Source organism: Atractosteus spatula (genome assembly GCF_055471065.1).
Source record: "Atractosteus spatula isolate fAtrSpa1 chromosome 10 unlocalized genomic scaffold, fAtrSpa1.hap1 SUPER_10_unloc_18, whole genome shotgun sequence".
NCBI classification, from domain to species: domain Eukaryota; kingdom Metazoa; phylum Chordata; class Actinopteri; order Semionotiformes; family Lepisosteidae; genus Atractosteus; species Atractosteus spatula.
Window position 1 is genome coordinate 278699 of NW_028296621.1, and position 17239 is coordinate 295937.

At 44.4% G+C, this 17239-nt stretch overlaps 7 non-coding genes across 7 annotated transcripts; 5 read left to right on the plus strand and 2 right to left on the minus strand.

Moving 5' to 3' along the window:
- Window positions 1-2696: 2696 nt before the first annotated feature.
- trnal-aag (transfer RNA leucine (anticodon AAG)) lies at window positions 2697-2778 on the plus strand. The gene has a single exon. It is a non-coding gene; the product is annotated as a tRNA-Leu (tRNA).
- Window positions 2779-5542: 2764 nt separating this feature from the next.
- On the plus strand, window positions 5543-5624 carry trnal-aag (transfer RNA leucine (anticodon AAG)). Its single transcript has one exon. It is a non-coding gene; the product is annotated as a tRNA-Leu (tRNA).
- Window positions 5625-8388: 2764 nt separating this feature from the next.
- trnal-aag (transfer RNA leucine (anticodon AAG)) lies at window positions 8389-8470 on the plus strand. Its single transcript has one exon. It is a non-coding gene; the product is annotated as a tRNA-Leu (tRNA).
- A 1014-nt stretch (window positions 8471-9484) lies between these two features.
- On the minus strand, window positions 9485-9558 carry trnat-cgu (transfer RNA threonine (anticodon CGU)). The gene has a single exon. It is a non-coding gene; the product is annotated as a tRNA-Thr (tRNA).
- Window positions 9559-11237: 1679 nt separating this feature from the next.
- trnal-aag (transfer RNA leucine (anticodon AAG)) lies at window positions 11238-11319 on the plus strand. The gene has a single exon. It is a non-coding gene; the product is annotated as a tRNA-Leu (tRNA).
- Window positions 11320-14083: 2764 nt separating this feature from the next.
- On the plus strand, window positions 14084-14165 carry trnal-aag (transfer RNA leucine (anticodon AAG)). The gene has a single exon. It is a non-coding gene; the product is annotated as a tRNA-Leu (tRNA).
- Window positions 14166-15179: 1014 nt separating this feature from the next.
- trnat-agu (transfer RNA threonine (anticodon AGU)) lies at window positions 15180-15253 on the minus strand. The gene has a single exon. It is a non-coding gene; the product is annotated as a tRNA-Thr (tRNA).
- Between the last annotated feature and the right edge of the window lie 1986 nt (window positions 15254-17239).

Sequence of the window (17239 nt, forward strand, 5' to 3'; positions counted from 1 at the left end):
CCTGAACTTCAGGACATTTTATGATACCATTTTAAAAATATGACCCTCTGAGCATGGCATGTGAGAAAATGGCATGTAAGAATGCATTGGGAAAAGGTGAATGCAATTTCTGCTGAATGGCTATGGCCCTCCCTCCTGATTACAAACTCGTCTCACAATTCTGACACTGAGGTGTGAGACACAATGTAACAGACACTATTAAATTGTGAAGTACAAGAGATTATACTGTTACGTTTTTTTTAATATTGACCCTCTGGCATGTGAGGACTTGTAGTCAACAAAATAGCACACATTCTGCCAATTTGCTTTGTCCCTCCTTCCTCGTTACCAAAACATCTTAGTATACCGACACTAAGGTAAATGTCTCTAAATCCAGAAGTTAAGTTGTCAAAGTATATCGGAGTCAACCGATATTGATCAGGTTCTGCTGATGCCGAGCCCGCAGCCTTCACCATAAGGTCCAATTCCCCAAGCCTACTGACCTTATATGTCCATCCCTTCTCGTCAAAATTCGTATTTTCACAGGGTACCCTTCAGAAATTGCAGTATAGAATGAAAAAACTCCAATTGATCTGTTGGCGATTTTCCTTTAAAAACAAATGATTCTCCAGAAATTTTACGGAGTGTATCACTTACACTGAGACCGAGAAGTGTTAAGCTGTACATGAGTCTTTGTGGCTCGGTTGTTAACCAAAAGGGTGGTGGTTTGAGACCATCCAGGGATGCTATGAGCCTTTTAATGAACACACCCTCTTCACTTCATTTCTCCACGGCCGGTCTTGTACCGCAATCAAATACAGAGCCCGTAGGGGGCAGTAAGCCCGCATATATAGCTCACTGTGTATATAATGAAGAAGCAGAGGTTAGTTTCTCATCTGCATGTTGCAGAGCCTTACGCAACTCGTACCAACAGCTGGGGTTTGATCCCTGCACGGGCGATTAGTTGAAAGACCATTGTAAATGACGTGTAACGGCTTTATCCAGCTGGCTTTTATGTTTCATCCTAAATTGCTATCTTGAAACCAAAATAATTAGAAATATGGAACACAACCGTTGTTCCCCAAGAAGGAAAGCTGTTTTACACTGACGTCACTCCTTTTTATTTAATCCAGATTTTAAAGACAACTCCGCCCTCAAAGGAAATCAAAGGAAAATGTTGTATTAGCACGAGCTGCACAGGCTCTGAATCAGACCATTTCAATTAGTCTGATCAGTGCAGGACAAGTTAATGTAGAATTATTGCTTTGTCTATCTCTTGTTTGTATATAAATGAATGTCTCTGAAAACTTAATGTTAGTTTTTAATTTAGTTTTAGTTTTACGATGTAGGTCATGCGTTGACATATGCACAAACACACGAAATGTCTCATTCCTGATTCAGCTCATGCTCCATAGGAGAGAAAAGATTCCTCCTGTTTCTCGTACAACCATATCAGAACAGAAGCCCGTGTCACCCAGCTCTGATTCAAGATTGAGTCGCATCTTCAACATTTTGTTTTTGTTTCTGATCATTATTTTCTTTAGTTATGATCAATATTGAACTTTTTCTAAATAAAACAAAAATAATCAAACATGCAGGTAGATTTTTTTTAAAAGTATTAGGAGTTGACAGGGCGCTCCTTCGGAATAGTCGTCAGAAAATGTGAGAAAAGGAAAGTTACGTAAACTCTCACACACAGCATTAAAGATTGGAATCTGATCATAAAAAACTAGCTGTCTCCCCGTCGGTAATCAAACCCCAGTTTCCCGCGTGACAGGCAGGGACACAAACAACTTTACTAACTAGGAGCGTTTGCTAGCTATTAGGAGGCATTTACTCTTAATTATGTAACTGTTTTGGGTTTCGACTTTAATTTTCCCAATACCAGTTTTTTACAAAAGTAAAGGCACACGGCATATGTGTGCCACATCACGTCCGAGTTTAGTGACAACTACCTCAGAGATTGTAAGCTGGGTAGTTTCAGATCAGATCACTTTTTTTTTATCAAAGGTTCAAGCAAACCCGAATACTTTTGCAAGAGACATTTCAGAATCCCTGTCAAATCCAGTACGATTGCTGGATCCTTCGAATTCGACTGAACTATAGCACAGATCTGCAGTCCACCATTAGAATACTGTGGGTGCGTTGTATAAGCCACATGGCCAAAATAGTTCTAAAACAGGAGATGCATCCTCGTTTAGGAATGTGGTATAAAGTGAAATGGTCTGGGAAGAGTCCTACGTTTGAACAGTTCAAAATAGACGTAAAGGGGTATTTACGGACTCTTTCGAAATGTAAGAACAAGCTGTGCGGACCTTATCTTTATTTACCTTGTGTAATCGTTTTTCATAAAGTGTAATTGTATTATAGCATGTGCCCCTGATGATTTTCTTGATACGTTATATGTGCTCTTGTTTGTATTGTATGTAGTTTTGTTGTTCAAATAAAACGTAAAAGACACAACTTTCCGGATGCGGCTGCTGTAAAGATAAAATGACATCAAGGGTGCTGTACGCAGAGGTCTGAAACCTGCTCCACAGAAGATCTTTATCCAGAGGTGTTAAAGAAGTCGAGATCTCGCCATGAGAGGGGAAGCATCTCAGAAAAAGCAGGTGCAGTCGGTTCCACGGTCATAACGCCACTAAGTCGGGCGACAAGAGCAAAACCCACCCGACCTCCTCCGAGCAAGTAACAAGACAAAGAGACAGCGCACAGCGGGTAGCGTGGCCGAGCGGTCTAAGGTGCTGGATTAAGGCTCCAGTCTCTCCGGGGGCGTGGGTTCGAATCCCACCGCTGCCAGGTGCTTCTGTCGCCACCTCCTTTCAGCTGACTTCAGACCAAAGGGAGGAAACTGCTTTTTGGCAGTCTCTCGAGAAACTAAGCAGTGTTTAAAGATACTTTCTCAGCTTGACATCAAGGCACAAAACAAAAACCTTCTTGCGTCCTCTCAACCCAAAAGCGCTTTGCCACTTTTTGCGTTATGCAGGGAACGACGTCTGCCCAGATCACTTTTGTGTCAATGCAAATCGTAGTGTGCCCTCCGTTTTAATGTTGGCTGTGCTGGCGTGCCGCTTCTGTCTGTGAAACTTGAATGTTCTGCTTCTTCACACCGAATCGTTGGCGGGGGTTGAGCTTGTTAAATCTTTGCGCATAGCGCTCCTTTGGAAGTACTTTGTCCAAGTTCAAAAGCGATCGTGGGATTTACTTCATGCGTTCAAGAAGCATGCCTCGCACGACAGATTTAAATGGGGAATGGAGCCTGCTTCTTGCTGTTTTTCCTGTGGTTGCAGTTACAAAGTTGATCGTGCTTTCACATTCTGTTAACAGTATTCACTGGCTGAGCTTTATCAGTTGGTTCGTAAAGGAATCTCTGCTTCAGTTCCAGAAAAGTCATCTGTAGTGTGTTTTTTTCCGTGCCCATGGCAGTCTTTTAAAGCTGGTAGTAATGGCGGCGAAGTTAATTTTTTATCCTCTTTAAAAGAATAAGGACGGGCTGGGGCGAGCTCCATTTGCCACTCTTTCAGCTAACCGCCAAACTCGCGAACTGATTACACTGCAGAGCCACAGGCGCCTCGCTTTTCTCCATTCTCTGGGTTAGGGTGAAAAAAAAACACTGCTGGTATTAGCTGGCCTGTTGGGAGTACCTCTTCTTCACTGATAAGCAAGATTTGTGTTTCATCTTTCGCAAGCTGTATAGATTTCTTTCAAAACAAGTTGTTCCAGAAAGGAAACGATAACTTGCATTCACCTGAATTAAAAGGCATGGGATTTGCCCGTAAGGATAAATTCTGTACAGTAAGACAGGAAGAAAGGCACCGCTGGGAATCGGACCCAGGATCTCCTGTTTACTAGGCAGGCGCTTTAGCCAACTAAGCCACGGCGCCGGCAAAGGGCCGTCCTTTGACAGCCACTTGGACACGTCTCAACTGCTCTGAGACATCTGCGTTCGGTGTGCACCGAGCCTGCTCGCCTTGCAAGTTGCCTCATTTACATGCGATAGCTCCACCACTAAGAGAAAGGATGAGAAATGGCTTTTATCTGGCACTTTTCATGTCAGAGGATCTCAATCTGCTTTCCGTGTACAAGAGGATGTCCAACTCATGTAGCTAAAGACGTAGACGACAGTGCTCCACTGAAATCTTGATCTCACAACCCTCGGCATGACTCCGCTGTGTTCTGCTTTAGACAAAGGGGGGAAAAGACTTCTTTCATCACACGTTTTGCACTGTTTACGGTGTTTGCAGTGCTCTTTCTTAAATGAAAACCAGGAATCGGCACCATATGAGGTGAGACTAGATAATATTGGAACAAGTAGCCTCGCCATTCCATGCGTGACGTGAGCAAAGTGTAATTCCTGTCTTTATAGTGTGCTTGTTAGAGACTTAGCTGGCACCCAGAGCGCTTTAAATCCGGGAGTCAGCAGTCCAAGACAAGAGAGCTTCCTTCGTCTATGTTTTTTGCGTGAAGGGGGGAAACCATGCGTGTGCTGCAAACGATCTTAGTATCGAAGTGCCGTCCCACATAACGGATCCGAACAATCTGCTTTACAGAGGAGCACTGCCGGAGCTTATTGTGGCAAACTGAAGACCAGGCCGACCTCTTCTGTGACTCTTGAACACTGAATCTCAAGGTTGTGAATTCAAGCTCCACGCTGGCGGGAAATTCCATAGGTAATGATCACATTTTCTTGCATGCTAATCAAAAGAAATATTAGGAAACTTTTCCCGATACCAGTTTTTTACAAAAGTAAAGGCACACGGCATATGTGTGCCACATCACGTCCGAGTTTAGTGACAGCTACCTCAGAGATTGTAAGCTGGGTAGTTTCAGATCAGATCACTTTTTTTTTATCAAAGGTTCAAGCAAACCCGAATACTTTTGCAAGAGACATTTCAGAATCCCTGTCAAATCCAGTACGATTGCTGGATCCTTCGAATTCGACTGAACTATAGCACAGATCTGCAGTCCACCATTAGAATACTGTGGGTGCGTTGTATAAGCCCCATGGCCAAAATAGTTCTAAAACAGGAGATGCATCCTCGTTTAGGAATGTGGTATAAAGTGAAATGGTCTGGGAAGAGTCCTACGTTTGAACAGTTCAAAATAGACGTAAAGGGGTATTTACGGACTCTTTCGAAATGTAAGAACAAGCTGTGCGGACCTTATCTTTATTTACCTTGTGTAATCGTTTTTCATAAAGTGTAATTGTATTATAGCATGTGCCCCTGATGATTTTCTTGATACGTTATATGTGCTCTTGTTTGTATTGTATGTAGTTTTGTTGTTCAAATAAAACGTAAAAGACACAACTTTCCGGATGCGGCTGCTGTAAAGATAAAATGACATCAAGGGTGCTGTACGCAGAGGTCTGAAACCTGCTCCACAGAAGATCTTTATCCAGAGGTGTTAAAGAAGTCGAGATCTCGCCATGAGAGGGGAAGCATCTCAGAAAAAGCAGGTGCAGTCGGTTCCACGGTCATAACGCCACTAAGTCGGGCGACAAGAGCAAAACCCACCCGACCTCCTCCGACCAAGTAACAAGACAAAGAGACAGCGCACAGCGGGTAGCGTGGCCGAGCGGTCTAAGGTGCTGGATTAAGGCTCCAGTCTCTCGGGGGGCGTGGGTTCGAATCCCACCGCTGCCAGGTGCTTCTGTCGCCACCTCCTTTCAGCTGACTTCAGACGAAAGGGAGGGAACTGCTTTTTGGCAGTCTCTCGAGAAACTAAGCAGTGTTTAAAGATACTTTCTCAGCTTGACATCAAGGCACAAAACAAAAACCTTCTTGCGTCCTCTCAACCCAAAAGCGCTTTGCCACTTTTTGCGTTATGCAGGGAACGACGTCTGCCCAGATCACTTTTGTGTCAATGCAAATCGTAGTGTGCCCTCCGTTTTAATGTTGGCTGTGCTGGCGTGCCGCTTCTGTCTGTGAAACTTGAATGTTCTGCTTCTTCACACCGAATCGTTGGCGGGGGTTGAGCTTGTTAAATCTTTGCGCATAGCGCTCCTTTGGAAGTACTTTGTCCAAGTTCAAAAGCGATCGTGGGATTTACTTCATGCGTTCAAGAAGCATGCCTCGCACGACAGATTTAAATGGGGAATGGAGCCTGCTTCTTGCTGTTTTTCCTGTGGTTGCAGTTACAAAGTTGATCGTGCTTTCACATTCTGTTAACAGTATTCACTGGCTGAGCTTTATCAGTTGGTTCGTAAAGGAATCTCTGCTTCAGTTCCAGAAAAGTCATCTGTAGTGTGTTTTTTTCCGTGCCCATGGCAGTCTTTTAAAGCTGGTAGTAATGGCGGCGAAGTTAATTTTTTATCCTCTTTAAAAGAATAAGGACGGGCTGGGGCGAGCTCCATTTGCCACTCTTTCAGCTAACCGCCAAACTCGCGAACTGATTACACTGCAGAGCCACAGGCGCCTCGCTTTTCTCCATTCTCTGGGTTAGGGTGAAAAAAAAACACTGCTGGTATTAGCTGGCCTGTTGGGAGTACCTCTTCTTCACTGATAAGCAAGATTTGTGTTTCATCTTTCGCAAGCTGTATAGATTTCTTTCAAAACAAGTTGTTCCAGAAAGGAAACGATAACTTGCATTCACCTGAATTAAAAGGCATGGGATTTGCCCGTAAGGATAAATTCTGTACAGTAAGACAGGAAGAAAGGCACCGCTGGGAATCGGACCCAGGATCTCCTGTTTACTAGGCAGGCGCTTTAGCCAACTAAGCCACGGCGCCGGCAAAGGGCCGTCCTTTGACAGCCACTTGGACACGTCTCAACTGCTCTGAGACATCTGCGTTCGGTGTGCACCGAGCCTGCTCGCCTTGCAAGTTGCCTCATTTACATGCGATAGCTCCACCACTAAGAGAAAGGATGAGAAATGGCTTTTATCTGGCACTTTTCATGTCAGAGGATCTCAATCTGCTTTCCGTGTACAAGAGGATGTCCAACTCATGTAGCTAAAGACGTAGACGACAGTGCTCCACTGAAATCTTGATCTCACAACCCTCGGCATGACTCCGCTGTGTTCTGCTTTAGACAAAGGGGGGAAAAGACTTCTTTCATCACACGTTTTGCACTGTTTACGGTGTTTGCAGTGCTCTTTCTTAAATGAAAACCAGGAATCGGCACCATATGAGGTGAGACTAGATAATATTGGAACAAGTAGCCTCGCCATTCCATGCGTGACGTGAGCAAAGTGTAATTCCTGTCTTTATAGTGTGCTTGTTAGAGACTTAGCTGGCACCCAGAGCGCTTTAAATCCGGGAGTCAGCAGTCCAAGACAAGAGAGCTTCCTTCGTCTATGTTTTTTGCGTGAAGGGGGGAAACCATGCGTGTGCTGCAAACGATCTTAGTATCGAAGTGCCGTCCCACATAACGGATCCGAACAATCTGCTTTACAGAGGAGCACTGCCGGAGCTTATTGTGGCAAACTGAAGACCAGGCCGACCTCTTCTGTGACTCTTGAACACTGAATCTCAAGGTTGTGAATTCAAGCTCCACGCTGGCGGGAAATTCCATAGGTAATGATCACATTTTCTTGCATGCTAATCAAAAGAAATATTAGGAAACTTTTCCCGATACCAGTTTTTTACAAAAGTAAAGGCACACGGCATATGTGTGCCACATCACGTCCGAGTTTAGTGACAACTACCTCAGAGATTGTAAGCTGGGTAGTTTCAGATCAGATCACTTTTTTTTTATCAAAGGTTCAAGCAAACCCGAATACTTTTGCAAGAGACATTTCAGAATCCCTGTCAAATCCAGTACGATTGCTGGATCCTTCGAATTCGACTGAACTATAGCACAGATCTGCAGTCCACCATTAGAATACTGTGGGTGCGTTGTATAAGCCCCATGGCCAAAATAGTTCTAAAACAGGAGATGCATCCTCGTTTAGGAATGTGGTATAAAGTGAAATGGTCTGGGAAGAGTCCTACGTTTGAACAGTTCAAAATAGACGTAAAGGGGTATTTACGGACTCTTTCGAAATGTAAGAACAAGCTGTGCGGACCTTATCTTTATTTACCTTGTGTAATCGTTTTTCATAAAGTGTAATTGTATTATAGCATGTGCCCCTGATGATTTTCTTGATACGTTATATGTGCTCTTGTTTGTATTGTATGTAGTTTTGTTGTTCAAATAAAACGTAAAAGACACAACTTTCCGGATGCGGCTGCTGTAAAGATAAAATGACATCAAGGGTGCTGTACGCAGAGGTCTGAAACCTGCTCCACAGAAGATCTTTATCCAGTGGTGTTAAAGAAGTCGAGATCTCGCCATGAGAGGGGAAGCATCTCAGAAAAAGCAGGTGCAGTCGGTTCCACGGTCATAACGCCACTAAGTCGGGCGACAAGAGCAAAACCCACCCGACCTCCTCCGAGCAAGTAACAAGACAAAGAGACAGCGCACAGCAGGTAGCGTGGCCGAGCGGTCTAAGGCGCTGGATTAAGGCTCCAGTCTCTCGTGGGGCGTGGGTTCGAATCCCACCGCTGCCAGGGGCTTCTGTCGCCACCTCCTTTCAGCTGACTTCAGACCAAAGGGAGGGAACTGCTTTTTGGCAGTCTCTCGAGAAACTAAGCAAAGTGTTTAAAGATACTTTCTCAGCTTGACATCAAGGCACAAAACAAAAACCTTCTTGTGTCCTCTCAACCCAAAAGTGCTTTGCCACTTTTTGCGTTATGCAGGGAACGACGTCTGCCCAGATCACTTTTGTGTCAATGCAAATCGTAGTGTGCCCTCCGTTTTAATGTTGGCTGTGCTGGCGTGCCGCTTCTGTCTGTGAAACTTGAATGTTCTGCTTCTTCACACCGAATCGTTGGCGGGGGTTGAGCTTGTTAAATCTTTGCGCATAGCGCTCCTTTGGAAGTACTTTGTCCAAGTTCAAAAGCGATCCTGGGATTTACTTCATGCGTTCAAGAAGCATGCCTCGCACGACAGATTTAAATGGGGAATGGAGCCTGCTTCTTGCTGTTTTTCCTGTGGTTGCAGTTACAAAGTTGATCGTGCTTTCACATTCTGTTAACAGTATTCACTGGCTGAGCTTTATCAGTTGGTTCGTAAAGGAATCTCTGCTTCGGTTCCAGAAAAGTCATCTGTAGTGTGTTTTTTTCCGTGCCCATGGCAGTCTTTTAAAGCTGGTAGTAATGGCGGCGAAGTTAATTTTTTATCCTCTTTAAAAGAATAAGGACGGGCTGGGGCGAGCTCCAGTTGCCACTCTTTCAGCTAACCGCCGAACTCGCGAACTGATTACACTGCAGAGCCACAGGCGCCTCGCTTTTCTCCATTCTCTGGGTTAGGGTGAAAAAAAAAACACTGCTGGTATTAGCTGGCCTGCTGGGAGTACCTCTTCTTCACTGATAAGCAAGATTTGTGTTTCATCTTTCGCAAGCTGTATAGATTTCTTTCAAAACAAGTTGTTCCAGAAAGGAAACGAACACTTGCATTCACCTGAATTAAAAGGCATGGGATTTGCCCATAAGGATAAATTCTGTACAGTAAGACAGGAAGAAAGGCACCGCTGGGAATCGGACCCAGGATCTCCTGTTTACGAGACAGGCGCTTTAGCCAACTAAGCCACGGCGCCGGCAAAGGGCCATCCTTTGACAGCCACTTGGACATGTCTCAACTGCTCTGAGACATCTGCGTTCGGTGTGCACCGAGCCTGCTCGCCTTGCAAGTTGCCTCATTTACATGCGATAGCTCCACCACTAAGAGAAAGGATGAGAAATGGCTTTTATCTGGCACTTTTCATGTCAGAGGATCTCAATCTGCTTTCCGTGTACAAGAGGATGTCCAACTCATGTAGCTAAAGACGTAGACGACAGTGCTCCACTGAAATCTTGATCTCACAACCCTCGGCATGACTCCGCTGTGTTCTGCTTTAGACAAAGGGGGGAAAAGACTTCTTTCATCACACGTTTTGCACTGTTTACGGTGTTTGCAGTGCTCTTTCTTAAATGAAAACCAGGAATCGGCACCATATGAGGTGAGACTAGATAATATTGGAACAAGTAGCCTCGCCATTCCATGCGTGACGTGAGCAAAGTGTAATTCCTGTCTTTATAGTGTGCTTGTTAGAGACTTAGCTGGCACCCAGAGCGCTTTAAATCCGGGAGTCAGCAGTCCAAGACAAGAGAGCTTCCTTCGTCTATGTTTTTTGCGTGAAGGGGGGAAACCATGCGTGTGCTGCAAACGATCTTAGTATCGAAGTGCCGTCCCACATAACGGATCCGAACAATCTGCTTTACAGAGGAGCACTGCCGGAGCTTATTGTGGCAAACTGAAGACCAGGCCGACCTCTTCTGTGACTCTTGAACACTGAATCTCAAGGTTGTGAATTCAAGCTCCACGCTGGCGGGAAATTCCATAGGTAATGATCACATTTTCTTGCATGCTAATCAAAAGAAATATTAAGAAACTTTTCCCGATACCAGTTTTTTACAAAAGTAAAGGCACACGGCATATGTGTGCCACATCACGTCCGAGTTTAGTGACAACTACCTCAGAGATTGTAAGCTGGGTAGTTTCAGATCAGATCACTTTTTTTTTATCAAAGGTTCAAGCAAACCCGAATACTTTTGCAAGAGACATTTCAGAATCCCTGTCAAATCCAGTACGATTGCTGGATCCTTCGAATTCGACTGAACTATAGCACAGATCTGCAGTCCACCATTAGAATACTGTGGGTGCGTTGTATAAGCCACACGGCCAAAATAGTTCTAAAACAGGAGATGCATCCTCGTTTAGGAATGTGGTATAAAGTGAAATGGTCTGGGAAGAGTCCTATGTTTGAACAGTTCAAAATAGACGTAAAGGGGTATTTACGGACTCTTTCGAAATGTAAGAACAAGCTGTGCGGACCTTATCTTTATTTACCTTGTGTAATCGTTTTTCATAAAGTGTAATTGTATTATAGCATGTGCCCCTGATGATTTTCTTGATACGTTATATGTGCTCTTGTTTGTATTGTATGTAGTTTTGTTGTTCAAATAAAACGTAAAAGACACAACTTTCCGGATGCGGCTGCTGTAAAGATAAAATGACATCAAGGGTGCTGTACGCAGAGGTCTGAAACCTGCTCCACAGAAGATCTTTATCCAGAGGTGTTAAAGAAGTCGAGATCTCGCCATGAGAGGGGAAGCATCTCAGAAAAAGCAGGTGCAGTCGGTTCCACGGTCATAACGCCACTAAGTCGGGCGACAAGAGCAAAACCCACCCGACCTCCTCCGACCAAGTAACAAGACAAAGAGACAGCGCACAGCGGGTAGCGTGGCCGAGCGGTCTAAGGCGCTGGATTAAGGCTCCAGTCTCTCCGGGGGCGTGGGTTCGAATCCCACCGCTGCCAGGTGCTTCTGTCGCCACCTCCTTTCAACTGACTTCAGACCAAAGGGAGGGAACTGCTTTTTGGCAGTCTCTCGAGAAACTAAGCAGTGTTTAAAGATACTTTCTCAGCTTGACATCAAGGCACAAAACAAAAACCTTCTTGCGTCCTCTCAACCCAAAAGCGCTTTGCCACTTTTTGCGTTATGCAGGGAACGACGTCTGCCCAGATCACTTTTGTGTCAATGCAAATCGTAGTGTGCCCTCCGTTTTAATGTTGGCTGTGCTGGCGTGCCGCTTCTGTCTGTGAAACTTGAATGTTCTGCTTCTTCACACCGAATCGTTGGCGGGGGTTGAGCTTGTTAAATCTTTGCGCATAGCGCTCCTTTGGAAGTACTTTGTCCAAGTTCAAAAGCGATCGTGGGATTTACTTCATGCGTTCAAGAAGCATGCCTCGCACGACAGATTTAAATGGGGAATGGAGCCTGCTTCTTGCTGTTTTTCCTGTGGTTGCAGTTACAAAGTTGATCGTGCTTTCACATTCTGTTAACAGTATTCACTGGCTGAGCTTTATCAGTTGGTTCGTAAAGGAATCTCTGCTTCGGTTCCAGAAAAGTCATCTGTAGTGTGTTTTTTTCCGTGCCCATGGCAGTCTTTTAAAGCTGGTAGTAATGGCGGCGAAGTTAATTTTTTATCCTCTTTAAAAGAATAAGGACGGGCTGGGGCGAGCTCCATTTGCCACTCTTTCAGCTAACCGCCAAACTCGCGAACTGATTACACTGCAGAGCCACAGGCGCCTCGCTTTTCTCCATTCTCTGGGTTAGGGTGAAAAAAAAAACACTGCTGGTATTAGCTGGCCTGCTGGGAGTACCTCTTCTTCACTGATAAGCAAGATTTGTGTTTCATCTTTCGCAAGCTGTTTAGATTTCTTTCAAAACAAGTTGTTCCAGAAAGGAAACGAACACTTGCATTCACCTGAATTAAAAGGGATGGGATTTGCCCATAAGGATAAATTCTGTACAGTAAGACAGGAAGAAAGGCATCGCTGGGAATCGGACCCAGGATCTCCTGTTTACTAGACAGGCGCTTTAGCCAACTAAGCCACGGCGCCGGCAAAGGGCCGTCCTTTGACAGCCACTTGGACACGTCTCAACTGCTCTGAGACATCTGCGTTCGGTGTGCACCGAGCCTGCTCGCCTTGCAAGTTGCCTCATTTACATGCGATAGCTCCACCACTAAGAGAAAGGATGAGAAATGGCTTTTATCTGGCACTTTTCATGTCAGAGGATCTCAATCTGCTTTCCGTGTACAAGAGGATGTCCAACTCATGTAGCTAAAGACGTAGACGACAGTGCTCCACTGAAATCTTGATCTCACAACCCTCGGCATGACTCCGCTGTGTTCTGCTTTAGACAAAGGGGGGAAAAGACTTCTTTCATCACACGTTTTGCACTGTTTACGGTGTTTGCAGTGCTCTTTCTTAAATGAAAACCAGGAATCGGCACCATATGAGGTGAGACTAGATAATATTGGAACAAGTAGCCTCGCCATTCCATGCGTGACGTGAGCAAAGTGTAATTCCTGTCTTTATAGTGTGCTTGTTAGAGACTTAGCTGGCACCCAGAGCGCTTTAAATCCGGGAGTCAGCAGTCCAAGACAAGAGAGCTTCCTTCGTCTATGTTTTTGCGTGAAGGGGGGAAACCATGCGTGTGCTGCAAACGATCTTAGTATCGAAGTGCCGTCCCACATAACGGATCCGAACAATCTGCTTTACAGAGGAGCACTGCCGGAGCTTATTGTGGCAAACTGAAGACCAGGCCGACCTCTTCTGTGACTCTTGAACACTGAATCTCAAGGTTGTGAATTCAAGCTCCACGCTGGCGGGAAGTTCCATAGGTAATGATCACATTTTCTTGCATGCTAATCAAAAGAAATATTAAGAAACTTTTCCCGATACCAGTTTTTTACAAAAGTAAAGGCACACGGCATATGTGTGCCACATCACGTCCGAGTTTAGTGACAACTACCTCAGAGATTGTAAGCTGGGTAGTTTCAGATCAGATCACTTTTTTTTTATCAAAGGTTCAAGCAAACCCGAATACTTTTGCAAGAGACATTTCAGAATCCCTGTCAAATCCAGTACGATTGCTGGATCCTTCGAATTCGACTGAACTATAGCACAGATCTGCAGTCCACCATTAGAATACTCTGGGTGCGTTGTATAAGCCACACGGCCAAAATAGTTCTAAAACAGGAGATGCATCCTCGTTTAGGAATGTGGTATAAAGTGAAATGGTCTGGGAAGAGTCCTACGTTTGAACAGTTCAAAATAGACATAAAGGGGCATTTACGGACTCTTTCGAAATGTAAGAACAAGCTGTGCGGACCTTATCTTTATTTACCTTGTGTAATCGTTTTTCATAAAGTGTAATTGTATTATAGCATGTGCCCCTGATGATTTTCTTGATACGTTATATGTGCTCTTGTTTGTATTGTATGTAGTTTTGTTGTTCAAATAAAACGTAAAAGACACAACTTTCCGGATGCGGCTGCTGTAAAGATAAAATGACATCAAGGGTGCTGTACGCAGAGGTCTGAAACCTGCTCCACAGAAGATCTTTATCCAGAGGTGTTAAAGAAGTCGAGATCTCACCATGAGAGGGGAAGCATCTCAGAAAAAGCAGGTGCAGTCGGTTCCACGGTCATAACGCCACTAAGTCGGGCGACAAGAGCAAAACCCACCCGACCTCCTCCGAGCAAGTAACAAGAAAAAGAGACAGCGCACAGCGGGTAGCGTGGCCGAGCGGTCTAAGGCACTGGATTAAGGCTCCAGTCTCTTCGGGGGCGTGGGTTCGAATCCCACCGCTGCCAGGTGCTTCTGTCGCCACCTCCTTTCAGCTGACTTCAGACCAAAGGGAGGGAACTGCTTTTGGGCAGTCTCTCGAGAAACTAAGCAAAGTGTTTAAAGATACTTTCTCAGCTTGACATCAAGGCACAAAACAAAAACCTTCTTGCGTCCTCTCAACCCAAAAGCGCTTTGCCACTTTTTGCGTTATGCAGGGAACGACGTCTGCCCAGATCACTTTTGTGTCAATGCAAATCGTTGTGTGCCCTCCGTTTTAATGTTGGCTGTGCTGGCGTGCCGCTTCTGTCTGTGAAACTTGAATGTTCTGCTTCTTCACACCGAATCGTTGGCGGGGGTTGAGCTTGTTAAATCTTTGCGCATAGCGCTCCTTTGGAAGTACTTTGTCCAAGTTCAAAAGCGATCGTGGGATTTACTTCATGCGTTCAAGAAGCATGCCTCGCACGACAGATTTAAATGGGGAATGGAGCCTGCTTCTTGCTGTTTTTCCTGTGGTTGCAGTTACAAAGTTGATCGTGCTTTCACATTCTGTTAACAGTATTCACTGGCTGAGCTTTATCAGTTGGTTCGTAAAGGAATCTCTGCTTCGGTTCCAGAAAAGTCATCTGTAGTGTGTTTTTTTCCGTGCCCATGGCAGTCTTTTAAAGCTGGTAGTAATGGCGGCGAAGTTAATTTTTTATCCTCTTTAAAAGAATAAGGACGGGCTGGGGCGAGCTCCATTTGCCACTCTTTCAGCTAACCGCCAAACTCGCGAACTGATTACACTGCAGAGCCACAGGCGCCTCGCTTTTCTCCATTCTCTGGGTTAGGGTGAAAAAAAAAACACTGCTGGTATTAGCTGGCCTGCTGGGAGTACCTCTTCTTCACTGATAAGCAAGATTTGTGTTTCATCTTTCGCAAGCTGTATAGATTTCTTTCAAAACAAGTTGTTCCAGAAAGGAAACGAACACTTGCATTCACCTGAATTAAAAGGGATGGGATTTGCCCATAAGGATAAATTCTGTACAGTAAGACAGGAAGAAAGGCACCGCTGGGAATCGGACCCAGGATCTCCTGTTTACTAGACAGGCGCTTTAGCCAACTAAGCCACGGCGCCGGCAAAGGGCCGTCCTTTGACAGCCACTTGGACACGTCTCAACTGCTCTGAGACATCTGCGTTCGGTGTGCACCGAGCCTGCTCGCCTTGCAAGTTGCCTCATTTACAGATGCAGCCATTCAAAATGCGCGGGCGATACCGCATTATTTTCCGGTACAGATGCAGCCATTCAAAGTGCGCGTCACAGACACGTACCGCAGGTGACGTCGCTCAGTATGATGCAAGATGACGCGTGGCACCGCAGTACGTGATTGGTTGACCGACAGGGGCACTCGTGGTCCGTTGGTCTGTCGTAGAAAGACTTACAGTAAACGTCTTTGCTGTGCCCGTTGTAGATGTTGAATTTTACCACTGAAGGGAAATCTTAGTAGCTGAGCATAAAAAGAATAGGAGCATACTGTAACGCGTGTGAAGGCCATAAACGATATTAATTTTGGAACATAAACATACAGTATATAGCTGGTCTTGGTACTTTAAAGAAAAAAATACACACCAGTATCCATTTCTCCCTAAACATTTTAAGCTTTGAAGTCTTTAACTAACGTGATACCGGAGTCAACAAGCATACTTTTAGAATTTGATTAAAAGGGAATATAATATGGAATCGCGTATCTAAACAATTTAATAACGGTATTCGTGTGCTGTGACAGGGCTGTGTAGGGCTGTTTCGCCTGTCTGTTCATGCGAGCTGTCTTGTAGCCGACTGGTCTAGGTGCTTGACTACCATCTGGCAGGTTGTGTGTTTAAATCCAGCTGGTGCCTGACGTTTCTCTTAACAAACATTTCTTCGAAAAAATAGAATAGCGATATTATGGACAATCAATTGACTTTTATATTTCAAAATATCGCAACATGATCAATATTTGCGATATTTTGAACATATCTTCCCTTCTGACAGCGGTTCCTCCTTCTATTGTGTGTGTGTGTGCAACAGAGTAAATTTTTATAGAGAAATGGAGGCTGGACAGTATGCGTTACAATACAAACATTTATATTGATTTAAATCGTGTTCTGATTTAAATCGCAAACGCGTGTTTAATTATGTGTTTTTTAATCATAATCAGGCTAATGCATTTCTACATTTTCTGTATGAACCAGCTTAGAGGTTCATACAGAAAGACAGCTTGTGTTTAAATTGAGTGTAAGGTAATTTATGCTTCTAAAGTCATGGTCAGCATTTATTATTGTACTGTGCTGTAAACTTTTTCTGTGCCTAGTCACATTATTTTATAGCGTTTTTATTGCGTTATTAAATCTGGTGGCGCTGTGTGTTACAGTAGTTTCCTGACTCCCATGTCACATGGTCTGTGATTGAATCCCATAGAACTATGACTTTATTTTTTAACAAACATTTCTTTGAAAAAATGAAACGTTTCCCTTGGTCAGAGATTAAATAAAACCTCACTCGCACCAAACAAATTTATATTTCTAAATATCACAAAATACGTTCATTGTCTTCCAATCGAGTCGAGTTGACATTGGAAGCCTGCCACACCCGGACTGTTAAACCAACGCATTAGCACGTCAAAGCCCATCGAGGGTATTGAGCCAGTATTGGCTTTAGTATTCCCCCCCTCTCCCCTCAATTCAATTCAATTCAAGGTGTTTTATTTGCATGACAGATGGGTACAAGCAGTGTTGGGTATGTATATTGTAACGCTTACGGCAGACAGCCACTGTGTAAGAGCCGGCGCACCAGAGCAGCGCACCGAGGGAGCGTCTGCATTTCTAACTTAGTTTTTAAAATTAGTCAAGCAATATGAAGCATCTCCTTTTACTTAGTGCCTGAGCATAAAAAGAATAGGAGCATACTACAACGCGTGTGAAGTCCATAAACGATATTAATTTTGGAACTTAAACATACAGTATATGGCTGGTCTCGGTGCTTTAAAGAAAACATACACACCAGTATTCCATTTCTCCCTAAACATTTTAAGCATCAAAGTCTTTAACTAACGCGATACTGGAGTCAACAAGCATACTTTT